This window comes from Hippoglossus stenolepis, chromosome 24 (assembly GCF_022539355.2).
Source record: "Hippoglossus stenolepis isolate QCI-W04-F060 chromosome 24, HSTE1.2, whole genome shotgun sequence".
Classification (NCBI taxonomy): Eukaryota; Metazoa; Chordata; class Actinopteri; order Pleuronectiformes; family Pleuronectidae; genus Hippoglossus; species Hippoglossus stenolepis.
The window spans coordinates 1,688,403-1,711,065 of record NC_061506.1 but is presented as its reverse complement, the minus strand read 5'-3'; the positions used below and the strand labels follow the sequence as shown (position 1 = coordinate 1,711,065).

Below are 22,663 nucleotides of genomic sequence, written 5' to 3'. Positions count from 1 at the left end.
CTGACCGTGACTCGCTCGCTGACTCCTGGCTATCGTCTCTGCCTCGGCCGTGTCGGTCTCACCAGGTGAAGACTCCGCTCATGAGGTACAGGTACATCAATTTCCTTTCAATCTGTGTTGATAGCAGTCCTGCGGGGGGGGGGGGAGGATTTAAAGTTATATTTAAGGTGGATTGTTCCTTTAAAAGGTAAATATCGATTGCAGAAGTCAACAGGAATATGTTTTGGCTTTGTGTTGCCTTGCGACCCATATGTGTGGTGGAAAAGCTGCATGTCTGAAATACAGAGAGAGGAGTCTGTGTCCAGCTGATGATAGGGACGCTTTGTGAGTCTGTGTGTGTGTGTGTGTGTGTGAGTGTGTGTGTGTGTGTGTGTGAGTGAGTGTGTCACCACTGAAGCTCTCTCCCTATCTCCCCCTCTTGAAGAAGCCATTTCAACCACACACATCAATAGCCAACTCTCTGGAGCAAAGCACAGCAATAATTCCAGATAAATCATTCCCTCACGGAGCCACTTGCTGCGTTCAAACACACCCGTGACCTTCAGCTCTGCCTCTTTCTACATCATATAGCCCGGGAATATAAAAGCTTATTAGCTCAGAACATTGTTGATACGTTTGTTCGAAGGCAATGCACTAATGAGGCGTTGCAGGATGCGGGCAGCCGCCAACTATCCTTTTGGAGATATTTCTCCTCCGCCAGAGGAGCATAATACACTGCTAATGGCATCTCCTTCACAAATGGGCAAATAAAAAGAGAGATGAAGTACAATTTCTGCTTTACCATATCAAAGGAAGTGGCGTCCACAGATTGTGCGGCTGTCTGCTGGCGTGTTGATGGGTGAGCAGGAGGGTGGACTTCTATAGACTCGTGATGGACGTGGGGAGACGAGTGCAGGAGCTGCCAGAGACAAGAGGGAGAGAGAGAGAGAGTCGCAGGGTGGACACGCACAGACACACAAATAAAAAACTAAATTAAAAAAGTAGAAGCTCGACCAAGAGATGAAGTGACAGTGTGATAAATGCATGTTAGGCACGGAAAGACTCACATTTCATATGAAATAACGTAATGTTCTTCATCTACACGTCCTTTCAGTCGTATTCACTGCAGCAGATACTTACACACATGCACAGTGTGTGTTCAGCAGCAGCAGCTCCACTGCAGCAGGACACGAAGAAGAAGCAGATTCTACATCAGCTGTAAAAAGACTTAAATTAGGATTTCTCAACATTTAATATGTAGTAAAAAGTGTAAATATCTTCTAGTTTCACTTTTATGGTGAAATATAAGATACTCACTTTTATTTTTGTTTCCAGTGACTCACACACTCCACTTCCTCGTTAACCACAGCTGCTGTGATTGGCCAGAACCAACTCATCTGGATTCATGGGGGGGTCATTTGAATTATTACTATAAAGGAACAAAGGGTAAAGAACAATTTAAAGACTAAAATGAGAAACTTTCTGCGCGTAATGACTAAATATGTGTTTTTTATGTACATTTCAAAGTGTTCCCCTCATTTTTATATGAGAAATTAAATTCTCTTGAGTCGGACTTGGTCCTTGATGGTTTTAGAATCTCATGCATGCAGCCCCCAAGGTTGAGGTTAACACTCTGCTCCATATAATCTCCTTTATGTGCAGATGACATTGTTTGGTCAAACTGGTCCAAACTGGGATGGAGCGAAGGTCCAGGCTCTGACACACGATCTCCCACGTCGCACATCCCTGTGATGGAGGACAGAGCGGGGCTATGCTAATCAACATTTTACCTATTTGTCAGGAGACAGGGGGGAGAGCAACACCAGAGGGAATTCTCTTCTGTCCTCGGTGCTGAGGCTGATTACTGGGTTTCCACTTTTTAATTTGACTCAAAACTCTCCCATCATCCCCGACATATGGAGCGGTGGCATCGCTGGCAATCAACAGCACAACAGCAATCACTGTGTCATCGCACCATCCTCACCGCCGGTCTCTCTGGGTTTTTTTCCTCCTCTCTTCCTGTCAGAGCCACCCGCTCGTACGACTTATTTTAGCTGAAAGCCCCCAGAGGACGGCAGCCTTCGCCTCTCCGAGCGCAGAGACGTCGGGAGACTCTCACTCAAGGGCCGCCTCCGATGGGGAAACAGTTTCGACTTTGTTCTGGCAGCGAGCGCTCTGCGGGGAGAGACGTCTGAAAGGCCCACATAATTAGAGGAGGGAGTGAGAGAGGAAGACAAACCCTGGTTTTAGATGTGAACTCAAAATAAGTAAATCAACTCGGGCTCGGACTCCAGTATCACTTTGAGAACGTCACATATCGATGGAGGAGCCCTGGAAACATGCTGCTGGAGGAAAGTCGTCAGGAATGAGATGAGGACACGGGTGGAAAGGACATGTGCACTTCCTAAACTTCTCCTTTCCCAAATGGTTTGCACAGTCTCATCGGATATAAGACGGAAAAACCAGCATTCATCAATATGTTTATACCACAAGCCACATTTAACTGGATGCATGTATGTATATGATCTCACATTCAGGATATAGGACGAGAAAAGAGGGATTTTTACCTTAAAATCTAATCAATTTCATTTGAAATGAATATTATGGCAGATATTTAATAAGAATACGTAGTAATACTCACACTTCAGGGAGATAACCTGCAGTTTAGCCCAAACTGTGAGGTTCAAATTCCCTCAGTGACATTCTTCTCCATCCCACCTCCAATCTTCAGCTGAATACACCCACTCTCTCTCTCTCTCTCACACACACACACACACACACACACACACACTCACATACCTTGTATTGTGTTCAGCTATGCTCAATTATTAATGGATAAACAAAGAGCCGTGAACTGTGATGGGCTGTCGGCAGATATTTTCCCCTCTCATATCTCGGAGGCCCAGGGAACGTACATGAGAGCTGGCACTGTAAAGAGGGAGGAGAAGCTTAAGGTCAAACTCACTCACGGCTCGGGAAGCTCCAATACACACACACACACACAGACACACACACACACACACACACACACAAGCAGATGTGCATGCATGTATTCACGCAGCTGATACAAACAAACAGAAGATCTGCAAGGAGAACAGAGAGTCTAAAAATGTCAGGGGGAGCTGCATGTGTGTGTGTGTGTCTCAGGGAGAAGTGGAGCAGATAGCTCATTTCCTCTGCTGAGACGGTTAGCTGCCTTCTCTCTCAGGAGGTTGGCTAGCCATGTGAGGAGTGTGTGTGTGTGTGTGTCTGTGTGTGTGTGTGTGTGTAACAGACAACACACTCTCCTGGGTGAGTGGGGATGATGTAAGGGCAGTTCATTGACTTCATGCAGCAGCAACAACGATTCTTCACAGGTAAAAAACCAGCAGCTATAATAATAAATAAATCAATGACAAATAGAAATACTGCACCATCGATGATGCAAACACCCCCCCGCAGTGTTTTCTATTGTGGTTGTCTGGGTCATTTACTGGAGACGCTGATATCATCTCTGCATTAACTGGGAAGTGACTCAAATGAGCCATGAGGTCGTTTTGTGCTTGGGGATCGAGCGACGGTGTGACTCACCCGTCCGTCTCTCAGCGTGAGCGTCCGCTTACTGACGTCCACATCAGACGTGTGTGTGGTGACAGTAAAATAATTTGCTGTAATTATGATAATGTCGTAGTAACTGTTATGTTATTTGTGCACGTGCCGGCTCAGGTCCTTTATTTTCCTGTAGATATGAATGTACTTGTTGCAGCGGAGACGCATTGATAAATCCACTAGATCCAGATTATTATTTATTTGGATCTGCACTAAATTACACCCCCTCACAGACATCGGTCCTGTAAACAGACCTGATTTATGCCAGATTCCCTGGGGAATTGGTGAATGAGCTCTTTCTCGGCCCAGGTTGCGTCCTTTAACCGAGTTTCGTGGAAATCCATTCAGTGCTGATGAACAAACAAACCCACGGGGTGGAAACATAACCTCCTCTGTGGACGTGATAAATTAAACAACTCATATACATAATGTATTTTAACGCCCAGCGTGGACGCACAACTTGTCTCAAGCTCGCCAACCAACGGGAGATGCACACACACACACGCACAGTATGTGTATCACATGCACACATAAAGAAAAACACTCCAGTAAGTTTCCCTCAGCTGTGCACACACAAATCCATCACACTGTGGCGTACATCTCCGACTTGTTAAGGTACCATTTGTCAGCTGCTCCTGGAGTGGCTGTGTGACTCCACCACTAATTGCCACTGGTGCTAAATTTAGTCGAGGAGATATGAGTCCTTTTGATCAGAAGCGCTGAATCTAAGGAGGAAAAAAAAAAGGAAAAAGATGGTGCTCAGCCTCGCAGGCAAGTTTACCCGCCTCTCCCTGCGCTCTCCCCCATCCTGCAGTCACTGGGGAATAGGTGAACTATTCCATATGTCAGCCTTGTCAATCAGCGGCAGAAATATGGGAAGTGCTCCCTCTCTCCCCCGTCTTCCTCCCTCGCTCTCCCGCCAAAGGATCCTGGGTGGATGTTGTTCGTCTCTGAGAATTCTGCCGGTGCTCCGGCGCGTGTTTATTTATTTCCATGTCATCATGGGTGGTTTGGAACCTCAAGACAAGAAGGGAATATTAATCAAAACAATCTTGGGCTCTGAATTTTAATTGTAACGTTAATCAATCATTGTAAATGAGACGAGGGCTCGGGGGGGTTTTAAGTAAACTTGTCGGATTTGGAAGATGCAGTAAAGTGTGAGTGGGACGATAGGAAAAAGGTCTTTTAAATATAATTCTCATGAATCCTGAGTTGTTAAAACAAACCACTTTTAAGATTGTTGTCGCACATTAAATACACAATTACTGACAATAGAACTCCACTCGATGCAGATACGTCATCGTCTCATCATCGTCCATTTTACCAGCTTATCAAACTGTCTGTTTTCTGAGTGACAGCACACGGCGTCCGTCCATCAAGGTCACGTGGCCTCAACTTTATCTTTGGCAAAAAGCTCCGTCCACGCGCCGAGCGACCAATAAATATCCTGGTTTGATCTGTTCTGGTGACGTGATTCCATCCGGCCGGCTCTTATTTTAATTAATACATTTTTTCATAACCCGAGCCGATGGCTAAATAAAGGGCTTTGTGGGTGGGGGGGGATCGATCTCCTTGGGAAGAACGTCTGTAAAGGACACAAATCAAACTAAAAGCACCGTATAAACAACACACATAAAGGCCAAGGTTGGACAGTGGATGCTCAGCGTTCAAACCCCTCACTGCTGCGGCTGATTATTTTCTATTTCTGTTTTTTTTAAATGCTTTCTTCTCCTTCTGGGGGAAAAGTAGAGACCCCTCGTCAAGAGGCTGGATCTCTAAATGCTCGGTTTAGACACCCGCCATAGGTGCGAGGTTGAGTTCGGAGATGAAGTGTTGATGTGGAGCAGATAACGTTTAAAAACATCAGCGTGACACGTTAAACCTTGTTCCTGCAAACAGGTTCCAAATAATCACAGAACAGTAAAACACAGCAGAAGGTGAAGGTGCCTGAAACACTATGATGCTGACTTTGCTCGTCACTCTGTGTAACACCTGACGTCCTGTCCCTGGAGTAAATCTTTGAGGTGACCGGTGTCGTTACAGAGAACTGCGAACTGTCAGCAGCCCCCCCCCCCCCTTGTTAGCACCTCGTCTAATTCATTAGGACGAACGCACGATAGCCGGGACTATCAGACACGTCAGCACACTGCTTGTCAACAAGTAGCAACGAGCACATTATCCTTTCACACACACACTATTAATACATGAGAATTAAGGAGGAAGTGGCTGATGTATCATAAGAAAAGGAGATTCCTGAAGATAGAAACATCAGGTGGAATCTTTACAGTAAATCAAACACAGCGTGAGTTACTTATTGCAGCGTGTAAATCGTGCTGCAGCTCTCCTGTGCAGCGGTTTCTACTCTGGCAGAGCGAAGATCTGGATGTTGTGACACAGTTGGGAAAACATCCACCGCTCGAGAAACATCAGCGGAGTCAGGATGGTTTACATTTGGTCGGCGGAATAAATTCGTGGTTTGCAAATGTTTAACAGCCCAGACCCCTGCGTCGAAATTCACCGGCAGGATTTACTCCGTGAGCGAATCTGTCTCGGCTGCATTGATTCTATTGAAAAGTCCCGATAACAATGTTGTTAAACACCGAACACGACAATCTACACATTTACTGACGTCATCTGTCACAACATCCAGTGAAACAAGGGGAACGCAACTAATTGAATCCAGAAATGCATACTGGCATATCACCAGCAGCTGTGTTTGGTGTTTTCTTTCAAAGCCCCACAGTCCACACACACACAGACACACACAGACACACACACACGCACGACACACACCCGCAAACTGAGCAGAAGAGGAGAGAGGGATGAGACATTGAGAGCGATGATATCACAAATCACAGGGACAATCAAGACTGTGTCATCTCCGAGCCGCCGCACGGACTTCACAATGAACAGGCTGTTAGCAGCAACAAGAAGGGATGATGGAAATCATTTCCTGAAGGATCTCCTGTTGTACGCTATGAGACAGTCACTCCACGCACGGCGCACACATCCATCCCGTGTGCAACTTCAACAAAACGCTGCGTGTTGATGACACGTTACAACGAGCACATGATGTCTGTCAGCGACGGAGGTTTGCAGAGAAAAGCTTTCATTGTGCAGAACAAGACATGGAAACTAAACAAGATATCTTACTTTCATTAATTGGTTTAGCGTGAAAGTGCTGCCACCTTTTCTTTTCTTTTACGTTTCCAGTCTATGTGACAAAACTTGCGCGGTAGAGATAAAGTTTTGCATCACAGAGGCTTCACACGACTGGAACTGAGTGTCCGGCTGAATAAAGTGTCCGTCTTTGAACCTATGGTTTGCATGTGTGTGTCTGTGTGTCTTTACGTCTCCCTCTTTGAGACAGAAAGACAAAGAGAAAACAGGGCGCCTGTGTGTGAAAGGGTTTCTGCATTAACCTTGCTGCTGGCTGCGACCCCAGCCCTCACACACACACACACACACATGCACTCAGGCACTGGTTCGTCCTGGGCCGCCACCGCTGCCCTCTTCCTCTCCCTCGCTGTGTGCGTGTAAAAGCTGCACTTAACCTCGTCCCTGCCGCCGCCGCCGCCGCCCACCCCAGGCCCCACTGACAGCTCCCAGGCAGACCGCCTTCAAAGGTGCAGCGCTTCAAACAGACGCAGCCACAAACACATCGCAGCGCTTCATCTTTTTTAACCTTTATATATACGGAGAAAGTCAAACTGAACTTTCCCGAGCAAAGCTCACGCCCGCAAGCTTCCCTCCCCCCTGCTCCGACCACAACTTCTACACGCCTTGCTCAGAGATATCTCAGCAGGGTTTGAACCAACAACCTTCCAGTCCAAAGACTCGCGTGCATCACCAGGCGTTCGCTGCACCAGAACAGCAGTGACTCATATAACAAGACAAGGAAGGAAAACCAACGAGCTATGAAACACGCACAGCCGGGCACGCTCGCTGAAACGTATACAAACATGAGTCTGATTATCCTCGGCGGACACAACTCGGATGATTTCATCCCTCGCTGGGAGAGAAGTGGGGCAGAGGGAGAGCAAATAAACCAAAGAGGAGTATGCAGGAGTCAATATATGTAGGGGAAGTGCAGTGGGGGGGAAACATCACTTTATACATCCAGGTTTTTAACGCTTTTCTATGTCGGACAAATGCATCTAAACAGGAGAAACAAGAGGTCTGCTTTAAGTTAAAAACGTCTCTCAAGAATATTGTTTTTAGCCGCACAGGTAGAAAAAAGCTACCAAATGTTATCCACGAGTTACTCAGCGTTTGCAGTTGGTGGAGACCAAAGTAGGAGCAAGAACAGAGTCAATAATCTTGAGCATTTAGATATTAAGTGACTCTGAATAAACGCTAAACGCCAACAGGTCAAAAAACCACAACAGATACTAAAGAAAGAGAGAAGACATGACGCAGGCGCCTCCTAACTGCACCGGCCGGGGGTTGAACACACAACATCGGATGGATAGAACAGGGATATTTTCAGGACTCGCACCTCTCCACAGGAACACAGTTAGTTACTGTATATCACTGCAGTGGGAGTGATGTAACACTTTGAGGGACCCAGAAATCCTTCACTGATGAAACCCTTTGAGAAGCCGAGAAATCCTCTGTTGACTTCTATCGCGCCTGTGGATCTACCTGGCTGTCTGTTCCCATCAGCAGGAGCCCGGCAGACTCGACTGCAGGGGGGGGGGGTGGGGGGGGGGTTCGGAGCTAACACGTGTCGGCCTAGTTCTCCCGGTTTTCCATGAAATAAGTGACACCAGCCCCGGCCAGTTGGAGAAGCTGGTCCAGGCTGCAAAGAAAGATCTCCCTGACGTGTCACAGAAAATGTTTAACTGTGAGTGAAGGAAACATTGTCTGCCACTGGTGTGTGTGTGTGTGTGTGTGTGTGTGTGTTATCTGTGCATCTCACACACTCTGGACTACCGGTGGAGGCCTCTGGGGCTCACACTATCAGGGGGGATGTGGGTATGTTACTGCCACTCCGGGGCCCTGAAACCACAGACTGGAATCAGACAGGGAGCAAGTGTACAGAGGCCCCTCATCCTCATCAACACAACATGCCTCCGCCAGACAGAACAAATTACTGCCCCCCCCCCCACAAGCTCGCATTACCTCTCCACCACACTGTAGCGTCTGCACACACTCCCAGCCCAATGGTACTTGTGTTGTGGGAGACGTGGGGGGGGGGGGAGGGGGAAGCGAGGGGCCTGATTACTCATTTGGTCCTATTTGTTTTCATCTGACTGCCGCACTTTATCATACAATCTGAGTCCCAGGCTCTCGCCACCTTCCTACCCCACGAAACCCCTCGAACAGAATCACAGCGATTCATCTGCTTCAGTCTGATGGATGGACGCCCGCCGCTTCTACTCCGCCTCTGGTTTCAGGAGAGGAAACTCCCCTGGTCAACACAGAGTGGGCTTTGAGAGCCGCTGCTCACTGTTGTGGTTCTGGACAAGGTTTGCTCAGTTTACGCTGAAGGAAAAAAACTTCACCGGCAGCTGTGATATAAGAAAGTACAGAGCAATAATTTATCCTAATTGGAGCAAGTGGAGAGTTTGTGCAGCTAAACCAGTAAGTTTTGAAGTAATATTTGAAACTTTGACTTCATCCTGGTGCTATAAAAAAAGGCCATCACCAAAATCGGGATTTTAAAGCTTGTGTCTGTCAAGTTATTCAATAATTTACTTGATTACAGGAAAGATTGTAAATAAATATAATAGAATTGTGTGTTAATCCATTACGCAGATGTCAGGGAAAATGAAAGTAATTAGAAAATAATAGAAAATATCAAAACAATATATTTTAGTGGTGCTACATGAAATATCAGGATGTTAAAACAGTCACTATGGTTCTTCCACAAGGGAAAATAAATATCTGTGCAAAGTGATATGTTATCCATCTAATATTTATCTATAATTGTCAGTAAAAAGCCAGAATGTCAGTGTTAAAGTGTCAGGATTCATCTCTTGTGGACCCATAATGTCTGTTTTATGCCAATCCACCCATCAGACTGTGAGATATTTCCTCTCAGGACCAAAGAGCTGGATCCAGAACCAAGTGACCGACTGACCAACAGGAGCCGACGTCCCCTGAGCCGTTAGCGCCGCTGAACGATCGCCCGCACCTGTGATACGATAAAATACAGAAAATTATTAATCTTTGATTGGAAAAACGGAGCCGTAAAGTAGGACAACTGAGGCGTGTTTTGTTGTTGACATGTTTTTCTGTTGCTTCAATCAGACGCTGATATCAGTTAAAAATATGTGTATTGAAAGGAAAAAAATGTTTTGTCTTTTTAAAGATGAATTGAATAAATCGCTGTTGTTTTTTTTTTTTGTATAAATGGTATAATCAACAGAAAAGATTGCTATGTGTTTTAAAAACAGCAGATAACAAAGTGAGAATTTCAAAGTGCTGCTTCTGTTGCATTTTGAAGTATCAGGCGCTGGTTCATTTGCAGTTAATTACATTTCCACCCAATGAATCTGATACAGCAACTGTTTCCTTCCATCCACTGCTCTCACATCTTCGTCTTTTTGATGGTCGGCCGGTGTTAAAAATACATCTCCCTCTAACAAAATAACACCTTCTTGAATCTCTGGTCCAAACAGCAGCTGCAGCAGCAGCGCTGAAGTAACGTACATGTGTACGGCAGATTGTCCTCGTGCCAGGTGCCAAGCAATGTTCATTAAACGTGACAAACGCCGGATGTATAAAGGAGTCACTGCAAGCAACATGTGTTACAGTGAGGGACATGTGGGACGTGGATGGTGGAAGACGGACTTGTGAAAATGCAGAAGCTTCTGTGTCTGTCTGCACACACACACTCGGGAAGATGCAGATGTGAAGTGTTTCTCCAGCTCATGAAGAAGAACATTACGAGTTGTGTGGGAGGAACAGGTCATTTCGAACCTGTCCCCAGCAGATTGAGTGGATTCTGCTTCGATAGGACGGGAGGGAAAAGTTTCGTTTGTGACTCAAGTCAGGATAAATCATTTTATCAGCTTTACCAGCATCGTCTCTTTTAAGGGTCGTTTTTAGTTATTAGATTTTTAAACATCCGCCCCGGCCAACGAGACTCTGCTTTACTCTGAAGAGATGCAACCGATGAGAGGAAGGTTTCTTCATTTCATAATCAGTGAAAAGGGAGAAACAGGAACTTCATCAGTGAAAAAGGCTGCAGGTTGTTTCAAGTGGTTAAATCCGGCTGCGCTCGCCGGCAGGTAAAGTGAAGGACTTGATGCATTACCGTGTTAATCTAATAAGTTTGAATATGAGTCCGGTGTGTTTTCAAAGTGAGCTCTCCATCCAATTTGTATTGCACACGCGTAACACAGTCATTCATCTTTTAATTACATATCATTACTAAGTCATTCTGATACCAATGGATTACCCACTGCAGAGTGTAACTAATTGCTAGACACACTTGGTACAAGTTAATCAAGAGTTCCCCCCCACACACCCTGCCCCCCCGAGGAATCGCTGTAGTGTAATCTAATATACAGGAATGTTCTATTCTGGAGTCGGCCACTTCCTCCTGCCTCCTCCTCCTCCTCCTCTCCGCCACATGTAATATTCATGACAATGAGTTCTCCTCTAAAACCCTCTCCTCTCCTCACCAGGTGGGAAAGCAAGCATGCATCTCCTGACAAAACCTCAGCCACTCTCCGTGCTTTTTATAGACTCTCCCTCTCAGTCTCTCCGAGCGGTTAAGCTGTCCCTGGGTTCCTCTTAGCTATTGTAATCCATACACAATACCCACACATTTAATGGGTGAGACGCCTGCAATAAAGCAGAGGGTGCATTTCGCAGGGAGCAATTTAGCCTTCAAACAATATGCCAAGGTTTGCTTCCTTGGGACAATGCTGCTGTTGGGTTTTTCCTCTCTCTCTCCCTTGTTGCGACGCTGAATACGAGATAGAGTCATTACAGTTTGGACTTGATGACGGCGAAGTGGAAAAGAGCGGATCTCTACCAAACTTTGCATGGAGTCTTTGTGGAGGTGAGCGCATGTGGCGTCGAGTGGAAGGAGTGTTGTGGATTGCAGCGCGGCGACGGGACCACAGAGTCCGGGCCGCTATCGCACATCTCCGACTGCTCTCGGGATAAACGCGAAACCCACCTGGGCTAAAGGAGAGGCCACCGCGGGCTTTGTCCAGCGCTCTCCCTCTCCACCACGGGGACATACAATACCGTCCTCGCGCTAACCTGTGGGGACAATGGACAATAAAAAGCAATCATTCTCACTTCACCGGCACAATTACTGTACAACTTAGCTCCCCCGATTCCCCACTGTCAGGAGAAAGTGAGAGCAGAGGAGCCATTTAAAAAAGAGGAGTGAGGAGTCTTTTCTTTTGATGCGAACATGCCTTTCACTTGTCTGCTGTCTCTGCTCTTCCCTCCATTTCCCTTGGTGATAAGACACACAAGGCTGAGCGCACTGGCACAGTGCATGCTGGGATAATGTGGCAGCGTGCTGCTAAGCACTTCCTGTCCACAGCTCGTGCAGGGGGTTATAGCCGCTGTGTTTTCCTACAACTGGCACATTCACTCTTTTCAGAAAAAGCGAGTGGAGATAAAAAGTGGTCCATTTAGAAGAATGTGGCATCCTGAGATCCTGGCACGGCTGCCAGGACTTCATTAAGATCAGGAGGATATCAGTATCTCAGCCTGTCATTAATAATGACAAGGCCCACCACTAAATACATGTCCGCTGTTAATTATCAGAGGTCATGTCTGTTAAATATCAGATTCCTCCCTCTAAATAGTGGGCAGTTCTCCCTTGCAGTCTCATCTGTCACTGTAAATGTCATCACTTTATTCTCTCGTTGGCGACCGTGACAGGCCCCACTTTGAGCCCTGCTTTATCTCCTCTGCCTCCCATTCTCCGCCGCGACAAAGATTCCCCTTTCTCTCTCCTTTTCTTCTTCTGCTCCTCTCCCCCGCCGCCACTCACCGCTGTATCCGCTTTCCACACGTGGCAAATGATTGCCTGGGTAAAGGTATTTTCTGTTTCAATCTTACATTTTCCCAAGGGAGAACAAAAAAGGGGGACAAGCTTTCTGCAGCTGGTTTCACTGAGAAAATTGTTCAGAATTGCCTCATTCCAGGGCAGATTAGCAAATACATACAATCCTGGGCTAAGTGCTATTGTGCACCACAATTTGGCCATTATACTTTGTCTTTTCCATTTAGAGAACCCCTACCCAATTAAAGTAATACAGCCCTTCCAATACCTGCTCCCAATTAAATCTGGGCGGTATTACCTGCCTTGATAGAGCCGGCCGTGGCTCCTCAACACTCACTTGCATTCATTAGGCCTATTCAACGTGACGGAGCTGATGACAACGATTCAAGTTGCTCTCCCTCCGATCCCTCCCCCTCTCCTCTCTTGTTCTCCCCCTCTCTCGGCCCGGGCTCTCACTTTCTTTCTCTTATATGTTTTTGTCCCGGCCTTTCTCTCTGTCACTCCTCTCAGGAGCAGAAATGCCTGCCGCTCTCTTGGAGGACTCGGAATTGGCCGGGGAATAGAGGGGAGGGAGGGTCGGTCTTTTTTACCTCCTCTCCCCCGGTTTTTCTTTCTTCGACATTTTCTCGCCTGCCCCTGGTTTTGTTTCCCAGGTAGCTGGGATCTTTTTTCTTCCACCTCATTGTGCCTTTTTCAAATCCTTCGTCCATGCTGCTTGGTTGGCACCGTTTTAAAGCCCCGGCATCACAAAGAAAGGACTTGTCCAGGCCACTGACTCGATTGACAATTTCAGAGTGTTAAAAAAATCCACAAAAGCGGGAGCTTGGGGTGCTGCTGAGGTTTTTTTTTTTGGGGGTGGGGGCGGTGGAGGGGCATCAATATGACACGTCTGCTGTCTGAACCAATAACCACCAGGTGTTTGTGGCCTTTCAGCAGAGATCCGACATATCCCACTGTTCCAATTCAAATCCCAGGTCATGCAAAAAAAAAAAAACCCTCAGTACTCACAGCGTCACGTTTCATAAAGCTGCAGATATAATGAGACGAGCCAACAGAGGAAATCTGCTGACTGCAGCTGGATTTAAAAGCCGGGACAGAGCCGCCTTCAAATCTTCATGTATCCTGGATTTAGCGTGATAAATAATCCTGAGAAAAATATGGAAACAGCAAGAAGGTCCATATGATTTCTGTTAATGAATACGAGGATAAAAGGAAGTGAAGAAATGCAGATGTGATGTTTTCCTCTGTAGGTGAATGCACCGAGCTGCGGTCCCAGTGGGAAATGTGGAACATCCACGACTCAATATCTAATGTCTGATTTAGAAGATCACACAAAAGAATTAATGTTACGACCCAGTTCGGCAGAGGTAAGGGGGGCTACATAAAACCAGTTAAAATAAGTTATTTACTTTGAGGTGGTCTAACAAATAGATGCACACAAACACACGAGGAAGTAAAAGAGGGGAACAGGGTGAGAAGAATCCGATAGAACAAGAGGAAAACACATTTCAACGAGAAGTGAATATTGAGTTGCAGCAGTTGCTTGTACGATAAACGTCTCCTGCAAAAATCACCTCCACTGGTTTACAAGCCTCCACCTCCTGGATAAATCCTCCCGCTGCTACTGGTTTTACTCTCAGTGACATTTGGAGATAATGTAGGTAAATATAAAGGCAGGAGGAGGAGGAGGAGGAGGAGGAGGAGGGGGAGGGGGAGGTGGGGTCTCCTGCTTGAGAGTGAGAGTGACATTCTCAGGACCCCCTCCCTCCGTGAAGGGAAACCTCTGGGTCCTGCTCAGTCGACAGAGGGAACGATATCAACTTTCTCTTCTCAGTCCGCCGGAGGATTGAATGAACGTTAACACAATAAGGACCTAAGATCTCCTACGTAATGTACTTAAGACTTTTTAAAATTAATATTACGTCTACTGCAAAGTTCAATACTCACTTTACAAGTTGTAAATTCATATTTTGACAATACACAAAATGTGCACTCATCTCCTGCGTGGTGCCGCAGCCTACTTTACATTTCTGTGCGAGTCCTTGATGGAAATTCAATTAACAACATCGTGATGAACAAATAAAAGGTAGTTACATCGTATTTCATCATCATTTACAGTAACAAACGGCCCCTGGAGCTCCATTTACACTTTGATTATTAGTTAAGTAGAAAATACATTTACTACCTTTACTCTAACCGAGGCCCTTTTTCTTTTTAGTTAGGCAAATGTGCAGCAGCAGCAGCAGCAGCCAATCAGATTCAGGTGAAGTGGGTCTGTGTGTTCCGACCTTGGGAGCCACGGCAACCCGGGGATCACGCTCCCCTTTGATACGCCAAATCAAAGATGCCGCTGCAGCAACCGAAGGCTGTTTTGTTGCTTTAGTACTTGTTGTTTTTGCCGTGTCCATGTTAAAGGGGAAATTGGCCGTGACTTTCGTTCACGGCGCTTCGGATGAAAGAGAAGAGCAACGTTCACCCTCTCTCACTTTGGGGGTAGATTTTAAAGGAGGAATTCTGCGAAGGTTGCTTCGGTGTACGTCGGGAGAAATAATGAGTCGCTGGGAAAAGTATAGAAATAATGAGTAAATACAATATCCTGCTCCGTTTGGTCTGCGGTACCGCTGCTCCGGCGCTCGCTGGACTCGGAAGACACATGTATGTGTGCAACCACTTAGTAAAAACTGAGCGTAAGGAGAGGAAGCCGGATGGGAGAGGAAGATAAAGGATGGCTAAATCCAGACCACATGGCCACATGGCGGTAGGAGGCGAGTCACCAGGGGCTACTTCCAGTCACGGTAGCTTTATGAAACCGGGATGAGAGCAGGAAGCACGAAGGATGAAGATGCACACTGTTTATATCAGGAGACGAGATCATTGTTATTGACAGAGCCACTGGGAGAGTTCAGAGCTGATTTGGTTCCAGCTTGTATTTATTTCAGCTTTCTAAATATGAGGTGATCTACACACGTAAATCCTTCCCCCCAGGTTTCTCTCTCACCTTGCAGCCACACCGCCGCCCCCTCCTCAGCAGATGTTAGTGACGAGCTGGAATTAGCGAGGACACTAACCCCGGCCAGCTTTTAATTAATTTTACACAGACAGTAGTGCAGTGACCCCGTGAAACAGGACGATGCACACCCGACTAATCAGCCTGAACCCCGTGACATCACTCCTGGACCTGCTAAGCCAGCCAAAACAGGGGGAGCCCGGCTAGTTTACTGTGGATACAAAGCGCCAATTTATCACTATAAGCAAATGCTAACCTAGGAGCGTTGCCCCCGGCAGAATTAATTGGCCCTCTCCCTGTCTGTGAAGTGTCTGGCCTTGTTTAAAAAGACAGGCTGCCCCAGAGACCCCCGCTCTCAACGCGCTGCTCTGAGGAGCTCCGCCACCATTGGCTGATTGATAGCCATGGAAACCCCTGCTCTGCATAACCAGGAAGTGCTCGTTCGTGAAAGCGATTGGTCGCTCAGACCTGAGGCGAGCGGATGTTGTGGAGAAGTTGCTGAGCACAATGCCGGAGCGGATTTCTGCCCCTGAATCCTCCTGCCTCAAATAAAAAGTGAAATCCGCCGAGCAGACTTCACACAAGCAGATATTCTGACGATAACGCCGTGACACGCCATTTCCTCGCGGCCAGAACAAGCCGGCCGTGCTGTGAGTGCCGCGTTTAATGGAGTTCCTGGTCACTGCGTCAGTGCTTTTCCTGCCAAAAGCGGCATCCACACGACATGCTCCAGGGTGCACAGCCCCACAGCGGGAACAACCGGGCTTCACTGTTTCTCCAGGAGGGATCAGGAGTCTTTCACGTGTCCTGCACGCCGCCGCTGCAGCAGCTGATAGATTGGGTGGAGGGCAGAGCAGAAAAAAAAGGAAAGTGATTAACTATGCTAGCAGCTCTTTCAACCCACTCTAGTGTGACTAAGAAAGTGTGGGGACATTGTAAGAGTAACTTTCTAGTACATTAGTCGCTGGAGATTGAAGGCTCTTACTGTAGGGAGAAAAGGGGGAGACAACAGGGGGCTCTCCCCCCTCGTCTTCCTCTCCGTCTCCCCACCACCCACTCCTCCTTTATCTGGACTCTCTCGTTCAGTTGAGAGAGTGCAGCCCTATCTCGCCGGCCCATCCGAGGTGTCCCCTTTCCCTGGCTCCTGTACTTGGGGGAATAATTAATCGGGCTAACAGGTAAGAGATACCGAGACGTGGCATAAGAGCAGCTTTCAGAGCTTTGTGTGTGTGGGGTTTCCGCACTGAAATGGATCCGCTCGCCACTCAGGGCCCTTTTCACCGGAGGAGCCGTTGAGGAGGGGAGGCAGCTGTGAGCGGATCTCACTGGACAGCTATAGCAATGCCTCCCTCGCCCCCCCCACCCACCCACCCACTCCCCTTCACCTCTCTCTCGCCCTCTCCAACCTCTCCTCCCTTCATCCCCCCCTCAAACCCCACATCCTTTATTTTTGTTCCTCCCTCCTTCTCGTCTCTGAGAAATGAGGCTCATGCACGCACAGAGGCAGCTCGGGGCGACACAGCAAACTGGAGGGCCCTTGGACACTTACCCTGATCTGTCCTCCGCCATCATCACTAACACCTTTCACTCCGGCGACCGAGCGCCACACACCTGCACTCACGTACTATTTGCTGAAAGCCTTCAGGGATTTGATTTGCTCCTGTTTTTGAATTGAATCTCAAAGTAAGGTGCTGTCCTATCAAACAAAGCCGTTCTAAATAAAAAAAAAAGACCTGGATGTGACAGTGCGGTTTGTAAAGCAGCATGTTTCTGAAGGATTGTTTCCTGGAGGAGGCTTCAGCTTCTTCCTGTGGGTGTCAGGTGATTGACAGCGAGCAGCAACGTAAAGCAATACTTGTGAAAACATCCAAGCGGAGAAAAAAAACTGAAACTTAAAAAAAAAAAAAGGCAAACTGAGGATTTGTGGCCACGAAACAGTGAATAACAGTGAGACAAGTGGAATTAATTTATCGTTGACCCTCGGGAATCGAAAAAACGGAGGAGATGAATTTTTAGATACGAGTTACATCTGGTGTCCAACATGACGTTTGTTTCATAACGCGAGAAGCAACAGAAAGACTGTTTCCCCCTGTTCCCTCTTTCCTGTGAACTGAGCGGCAGAGGTAAAACTTCACAGGCCTTCTGGGCGTCACACCCTGGAAATAGGGCTGTGAACTTAAACTCGGAGAAAATGAAAATGAGCTAAGTGATATCGATTTTTTTTTTTTTTTTTTTAGAACCGCCAACGCATCGCTTAGAGGTGAACACACGGCTCGACTCAGGAGAGGCTCGGTATCTGCTTGGAGCTTTGTCAACTGACAGTCAACTGTTATTTACTAAATCACATGTATGGGAATAAAATGTGACATCCATTGAGAAAATATAACACCCCCACTCTCAGAAATAAGCCTGGGGGGGGGGAAACACCCTGGGTGCTAGGTGTAATTTAAGATTCTGATTTAGAACAAACACTTCTTGCTTATTTATGGCTCGTGAACGCTCACTCACACAAACTGAAACATATAGTTATCATTTGCTTTAGTGGCGACTCAGTAAAATGTGATTCTAACTCCATGTAAACTGAACATACTCCTCCCTCCCTCCCTCCCTCACCTTCCTCCCCCACTCTCCCTCCTGTGGCCTTCTAAAGGTCTGAGGTGTAAAAGTACAGTAGGACGCCTTCCCCCTGCCTGTCAGCTCCAAAATACAGTATCGTGCTCCCCGCGGAGCCAACAGCCGGACACAGGAAAGGCCGGAGCGCCGTCGCCGAGCTGCCCCCCCCTCCTCAGGCCACCGGAGGGGGAGGTCTGGCCGGGGGAACGCTTGATGTACGACCAAAAACCAATGGGATCGATAGGAGCCCCAGCAGCGAGCCTCCCCTCCCCTCACTCCCGTCCTCCTCCGCTCTCACATCCTCCCTCTGTCGCTCTCCTTCTCCTGCTCTCCATTACTTTTCCTTTTGTCTTACCTCCCCCTGCTGGCGGCCTCTCTCGTTCCTCCTCCCTCAGAAGACTCTCACAGGCCGGCTCCAGCACTGCAGCTCCAGAGCAGCTTAACATAAGGAAAGAGAAAGAAAAAAAAACGCAGGGTGATGCTGTAATGCAGATTTGCATTTCACCAAGTGCTGTGTCATGAGTTTGGGGGAAATGCAGAAATCCCTCGGCGGCGGCGCAATTACCATTATTTTTTCATTTTACACAGCAAAAAGAGCATCAAATGCTACTTATCCGTCTGCACATGTGAGTGTTGAGCGAGTGGCACTAACTCTGCCACCGGGGCCATAAACACGGCCACTCACTCTGCCATAATTACTTCAGATTAAAGCCTCCACCAAATGGCACGTGTTAACAATTAATCAATGATATTGATAACACCTCATCACAGATTAAATCCATCTTGTAATGTCAGCGCTGATGCTTAATCATCCGACTCGGGTTCATCAACAACAGTGATTGACAAGCAGGAGACGAAGGAGGGGAATAATTAAGGAATACAGATATTCCTGTAGCGGTTGTTAGTGATCGCCTTCATCAACGGAATATGACGCCGGCTTCCGTGGTTGAAAAGGCGACTGCTGACAAATTCAATTATTGAAAGAAGACAGGCTAATGGTCCGTGGTAATGATTCATTCCACCAGTATTTTTGCTGTATGTTGTAATGAAAGCTTACATTGTCACTGGTGGCGAAGGGAGCGGATGCTTTGGACCAATTACGATTCTGTCACTGAGGGTGCGTGTTGCAATAACCCCCTCTTCCTCCCCACAGCCCCGAGACGAGACAGTCTACAGGCAGAACATGTGTACGTGCACAATAACCACAAACACACATTATTTTTCCCCCTCTGCGCCGCCACAAAGACAAGAGGTCCTCTGTGTTATTCTTTATTCCTTCTTGCCGGGGACAGGATACGCGGGTGCAGCCGCAGCCTCTGCCCCACCACGCTCCACCGTCCCCGGGCATGAGAGGCAGAGGCAGGGGCCTGGAGGAGCGTGGAGGTCTCGGCGGGGTCTCGGGAGGTAGGGGGTTGTGTTGGCGGCGGTGGCGGTGGCGGTGGCGGCGGAGGCTTACACACATCTGCAGCCCAGAGAAAGAGACGGGCTCAAAGGCTCGGGGAGAATGAGAAGGGGGTTGAAGGGGTCAGTGACAAGTGGCACACACAGGGTGGGTGTGTGGGTGAAGTGGGGTGGAACAAGTGCTATAGAGGGGCCAGAGATTGTGTTTTTCCCATGGTCCACTACACCCCACCCCCCACCCCGAAGTCTCCCTTATGGACCCCACCACCCTAACCCTGCAGAACCAGCCCCCCAGCTCCTCGCTCTCACTCACTCTCGCTGCCCTGTCAAGAAAGGAGCGGCCAGGCTCAGTTTCACTCCACAGGGCCAGTGTGTTTTCAATGAATTGATACAGATGAAGAAGTTCAACACAATGGATGGATTACCTCAGCCAAAATAGACTGACCCCCCACACCACCTCCACCACCACCACCACCACCACAGCACCCCTCATAACCCCACCCGCCCACCTCGCTTATTCACACACACACACACACACTCTGACACAGATTCAGGCCCAAATGTAAAATGCTTGTAGTCGAACACACACACACACACACACACACACACACACACACACACACACACACACACACACACACACACACACACACACACACACACACACACACACACACACACACACACTGCAACTTATAATTTAAATATGCAAAGTGTGATATTGTAAAATCCGACTTCTGTAAAATGCGTTGGTCTCAAAATCTGCATGTATAAACTCATCTTTAATTCATCTTTAACATCTTGTGTTTTGTGAAATCACCTGCAAACACTTTGAATTGTTTGTATTAATACATTATAATTGAATAATGGATGATTTTGGATTAAACTCTTTCTATCGACAGGAAAAAACCAAGACAGGAAAGTCTCCTTCAATTCAATCAATCAGTAAATATCAGTCCTGTAAATACGCCTGATTTGTTTCATCTAGATCCTGAAATTATTCTCTGGTAAATAAGTGAAAATGTCAAAGAACGTCTTATATCACAATAAGACACTTGATTCGTCTCTTTGTTTGAATCTACAACTAAATTTAATGAGTTCTCTCTCGACCGTTTGTCGCATCACTCGTGAAAACGTAACCTCCACGGCTGAGATGATAAAAAGTTTACTATTTTTGTTCGTGTGAATATGAAATATTGGGACTTTAAAATGATTTGTAGAGTCAGAATTGTGATGCTTTTGTTCCTTTAGTCATTAAACATCATATTGCACTGCTAAAACTAGTTAAAATAAAAAAAACGCTGCCATGTTGTGCTGAAGACCAACTGAGTCAATCATGAAGTTTTCAATCACTCAAATAACAAATTAAAACCTCACAAACTGACTAAAATGACAGAAACCATCTCCTGACAAAAAAAAATCATTTCATATTAGGCTTCATTTTCGGGGGTGTTGTCATGTCGTCCATCTTTATATCCACACAATAAACACATGGCGCCCGTGCTGTTTGATTGACGGATGATCCCTGCGAAGTGCAGAGCGACACAGCGACGCCACGGACGTGTCGCCGGCATCAAAAGGAACCAATAGCAGCGTGTGAAACCTCCTGTGAGTGTAGAGCCCGGGAGCCGCCCACCGCCCCTGCGGCTGTGGCAGTAGGTGGCTGCGTCCTTAGCTGTCCAGGCTAATGGCTACGAATGGGCCTTAATGCACGCTCCTCCCGATAAATCACATGCACAGCGCCCTGCTTAGACATTCAGCAGCTTGGCCGTCCACTCACTCCGAGATTAATGAGCACACACCCATTTACCTTGCACCGCTGGACGGCAGGATACACAGAGACGCACGCACAGCGACTCGCGGATTCAAATGACGACGCTTTTCCACAGGACAGATTAAAACCTTTCTATCCTTCTGGGGATGTTTAGTTCACGCTCAGACGCAGGTCAAGGTCAAGGTCACACACACACTTTCTGTGGTGTTTCTGTCAAACACAGGGAGATAAATAATAATAACAGGAAGCTGGATGTTTAACAGGCTACAGGCACGAGACACAACTCTTTCTTTAGCCCACTTTGAGTGAACTTGCTGCCTCGCTCTGTCGTCTGATCTTTCATTTTGTCTTATTACAATAAGACAACGTTTCAGGAAGCCAATGGGCCGAGCGCCTTCTCCAAATGTTTATTTGAGCAAGAAATAATGCACTTAACTAACCATGTCTCTGGCGTTATCGTCGTCGCCCAGGCTATTTACAAACTCTATCTATTAATCATTTTTGAGCATGTACAGCAATTAAATTAGGCTGGGTCACACTCCAGCAATAATACGATTTTAATTGTGCGGGGCAAGGATCTAATTCAACTATCTCTGGATCGCTTGTCGGGGGCCAAACAGTCGTCGGGAGCAGAGGAGAAGAAAGAGAGGGAGAGATTTCAAAGAGAAAGAAGTGTAAGTTTCAATTGATGTGATAATGAACAGAAAGGGGGAGCGATAGAAGCTGAAAATCAAAATAATAGACAGTCTGTCTTCTCAATTATGCAACCGGGTGTTCGACAAGCAGCTACAACCGAGCCACACATCTGGATCTGCCTCGTCCCCCCCCTCCCCTCCCCTCAACCCCTGACAGTAACGTTTCAATACAACTCATCTCCAATCATCTTCAAATGCAGCCCTGCGATCCCGGGTCGAACCCGTCTGTCCACACCCGACGAGCAGAACAAACACTCCCCAGTTTAGGAAAGCTAAAGTGTGCAAAGGAGAAATAAACATAAAAATGGAGCCGAGCACAAACCCCCGGCTGCTGCGGAGCAATATGAATGTTTACTTGTTGAATCTTTTATCAGTTTTGTTTTTATCTCTCCGCTCCCTCTCTCGGTGTTATCTATGCAGCAGGTAGCGGGCGATGCATTGGGGCTGCGTGGAGCTGATTAGAACAGTGATAGATGGGAGGGCGGATGACCTTAGCTTCAGACTAAACACAAGGTTGGACATTTGTCTCCTCGCCGCATTTGCATGCTTTCCGCCTGTTTATGGCAATTTGTCACCATACTGGCTTTGCCATTGAGAAGACACGGGTTGAAAAAAGAGAAAGG

General features: G+C 47.2%; 1 long non-coding RNA gene across 1 annotated transcript in view; it reads right to left on the bottom strand.

Annotated features, from left to right (window-relative positions):
* Nucleotides 1–1,609: 1,609 nt before the first annotated feature.
* LOC118103531 overlaps nucleotides 1,610–22,663 on the bottom strand; it is a 97,276-nt gene continuing 76,222 nt past the window's right edge. The window contains exons 11-12 of the long non-coding RNA XR_007032476.1: nucleotides 18,526–18,608; nucleotides 1,610–2,907 (exon numbers count right to left, since the gene is read on the bottom strand). This is a non-coding gene — a long non-coding RNA (uncharacterized LOC118103531). The remainder of the gene's footprint in view (nucleotides 2,908–18,525; nucleotides 18,609–22,663) is intronic.